Below are 3,874 nucleotides of genomic sequence, written 5' to 3'. Positions count from 1 at the left end.
AGATACATAATATTTAGTGATGTTTACGAAGTGTTAAAGCTTCGGGATAAGTGAATTAAAGCACAAAAAAAGAAAATTTCGATTAATGGTACGTCGGTACGTCAAACGAAACCTTTAATACCAAACCAAGCAAGAGACGATCGATCAAGCCGAAAAAGATGCTCGATTATCAATAATATGATGTCCTAAGATAATAAATGCCATGGTTTAAGTTTTTAAAGTTTTATAAATTGGTTTTATATAAATTTCATTTTTTAGCCGAAAAACGACCGTTTTAGCCTCGTTTTAAGCCGAATTAAACATTTAACCGAAAAACGAACTGAACCAGATTATCCAAAACATTATCCAGATTATGGAAATCTGAATGTGTGGCTAAGAATGAAGAAGTGGGTCCCACCCCACTCCCTCCTTAATGCCGATCGGACAAGGGGTATCCCCCCCTTGTCTTGATTTTCTTTTTTCACACAAACAAATCAACATTCTTCCACTTTCTCTCCAAAGTATGAACTAAAACCGAGATTTCTAGCAAGAAAACCGAGGTAAAGATCGAGTTATATTCGTTTTCATCTTCATTTTTCGAGTTTAATTACAAGAAAATGAGGTTTCAAGTGAAAAAGGTTGAAAACCCGAGATAAAACCGATTCTTGCATGATCAAGTGATGTATACGGGTTATACAAGGGATCTTGGTCCAAGAAAGGAGTTAAACGAACCAAAAACGAATTTTACGGTTAAATCTTTGTTTTTAAGTCATAACCGGAACCATGAAAGAAATGGCTTGATTGTGGGTGTAACTTGCTTGGTGTGGTGTTATTGTGCTTGTAGGTGTTGTATCTAGTTGATAGCAAGGGCTAGAAAGCGAGATCCTTGCGATTTGAAGCTAGAAATACAAGGTAGTTCGGTTTTTTTTGTATGATGTTGTGATTTGGACAGATTATTATGTGTTTAGATTTTGGTCATGAAATTTAACAGAGGTGTTAGGCACATGAAAATATGAGTTCTGTGAATTTTTGGTAATTTTTGGACAAAGGATGAATATTTGGTGAATTTAATGCTCGGTTTTGACCAAAAATGGTGAAAAATAGTTAAATATCGTGAAAAATTATGGGAAATTCCAGATAAGCTTTTTATAACATGTATAAGTCACACACAAAATTTTAGGTCAGTTGGAGAAGTCTAAGTAGGCTTTTTGGATAAACGAATTCTAGGGTTTTCTAGCCCGGTTTTGGTGAAAATGGCATGTAAAAAGAGATTTTGGTTCTGGAAAAATTACAGGGGACAATGGAGATGGCAGGGGTCATCCAGGAAGAATTTGGGATTTTTCTAAGATCGTTTGGTATTTACGACATATTTAGTGTTTAAATGGTGTTTAAAAATAGATAAATAAATTTTAAATATAAAAATTAATTCTGGAAATATTTTTATAAAATTCCCCACTGTCAAAAAGTGATTTGTGCAAAATTTCAAGATCCGAGATTAAACGGATAATTATTTGTGCTAAAAAGAAGATAAAAACAAACTTTTAAAGCTTAAAACGCGTAAACCGGTAAAGTTCGCATAAGCGAGCTGACTGGTGTATAAAAACCCTAAAAATGAACTATTTTTATATAATTGAGTTAAACAAGTAAAAATAAATCATCCGAAAATAATTCGGATGATTTGAGTAATTTTAACCGATTTAACAGTTTCCGGTACGCCAAAGACGGAAACGGGTCCCGCGGCCAATCGGGACGTCTAAACCGAGCTCTAAATTCACAACTTTACTTAAATTATCAGTCAACAACTATTTTCAGGTCGTGTGTGACCAAACTCATTTTTTGAAACGTAAAAACGGATAACCGTGCTAGGCATGCAAAACGGAAAAACGACTAGTAGTAATTTTGACTAGTGAACTCTAAACGATATCACAATCTGAGTCCTGAGAAGTGTTTCTGGGTTAACATTGCCCCCGGAACGGGTACAGTACTGGGTTAACAGTGTCCCCAGATGTACCGATTAACACGGTTTAAGTTATGTTAATAGTGATTATATAGTAACGAACTTAGGGATCGTATTACAGATCCGGACTAATAGCTGGTGTACTGTGATACCTAATTGCCTACGATAAGGTGAGTTTCACGAGCCCCTTTTTCTGAATTGTGTTTTTAAATATTTTCACGGGGCGGAAAGCATGTTATTATTGAAATGTTTAAGTACATACTGAACACATGGAATTGCGTGTATTTATAAAAATTTGATTGTACGGGAATCGTTAGGAATGGGTACAGTACTGGGTTAACAGTGTCCCCAGAGGTCCCTAGAAGTGTTTCTGGGTTAACTTTGCCCCCGGAATGGGTACTGTACTGGGTTAACAGTGTCCCCAGAGGTCCCTAGAAGTGTTTCTGGGTTAACTTTGCCCCCGGAATGGGTACTGTACTGGGTTGACAGTGTCCCCAGATGTCCGTAAAAGTATAAATACATCGCTAATATATGATTATTATAATGATTTGTCACAGTTGTTTAAATTAGTGAAACTCACCAACTATTCGTAGTTGACCCGTTTTCTTTACATGCCTTCTAGGTACTCCCAAACTGGAATAAGTGCTACATGCTTGATGATGCGTGCTTTTTGTGGAAGCTTAGTGATCATTTTGTATTAAATATGTTAACGTACTGTTGGTAAAACCTATGTGTTAACGCCTAGACGGGAACTAAACTTGGAACAATGTAATATGATGTAAATTAATGTAGTTGTGTTTTCTTTATAAGCAATGCTGTTGATATCAGATGTGTCTGTTACATCCCGTTTACGTTTCCGCTGCGGTTACGGGGTGTTACAGAACTTGGTATCAGAGCCATTGGTTATAAAGAATTAGGATGTCTTTAAAAGATACCTACAATATAACCAGTAGCTCAAGTATTATAGGATCTGAATATCAACTAATAATTTATAGTGACGAGATCTGGATGAACTTGGATGGACAAGTGAGTTATTATAGTCCGGAACATAATAACAGACTTGTCCACACGAGGGAATTCAGGGGAAGTCACGGGGAACACTAATAGGTAAAACCGGCAACATATGTGTAAGTATATGATAATATTTTTATGTGGCAAAGTTGTATAAGTATGTGTATATTAATTGTGATTTACATCATGGAAGGAACTATATGTTTGCTAACTTGTGTACAGGTAAGGATGTCGAGGTCTCGAAGTTTGTCCATGGAAGAGGACCCGGAGGAGGCCAGTTCCGGGAACTCTAGGAGCTTACGCTTAGCATCCAGCACTAAGCCTACTGAGACTAGCCATAGGAGTGCTAGCTTGTCCTCCCCTGCTAGGGTTGCCAGATCCCCCACCCCACCCGCACCACAGGTCACCCCTACCCCTCCCAGACCCGGTCCGCGCCTCACGGCGCGAATCAGTGTCCCCTATGTCCCAACTACCTCTACCCCACCCAGACCCACTTACCACAGGGGCGAGTCCTCCCGCCCCCAGCCTGAGCCTGTGCCTCCACCCGTGTGGGGTACCCCTAGGCTGGAGAGGGATGAGCGTCCCTCCTCCGAGGCTGCATGGCTCCGAGTGCTCCACGAGCAGGTGGTTGATCACACCGTCGCCTTGACGGTGGGGATTCAGAGGAGGAATCACTTGGCGGACTGCGTACTGGACAGCCAGTACGCGATTGGCCAGCTGAGGAGGGAGGGTGCATACTCCCAGTGGATGATTGACCGGATGGAGACACGGATTCGGGGTTTGATGGCGGTGTTGGTGGTGATGGTGGCAGTGTTGGTGTGGTTGGTATACCACCATGTTTAGATCATGTTAGGGTGGTAGTAATCAGGGTCCGCTTTTTGATACTCTGTGTAAGCAGTTAGTGGCGATGCTAACATAGAGTGAATC

This window comes from Bidens hawaiensis, unplaced genomic scaffold, assembly GCF_021521415.1.
Source record: "Bidens hawaiensis isolate Kalapana, Puna unplaced genomic scaffold, B.hawaiensis_p1.1 tig00058976_1, whole genome shotgun sequence".
Classification (NCBI taxonomy): Eukaryota; Viridiplantae; Streptophyta; class Magnoliopsida; order Asterales; family Asteraceae; genus Bidens; species Bidens hawaiensis.
This window is presented reverse-complemented; position numbering follows the sequence as displayed.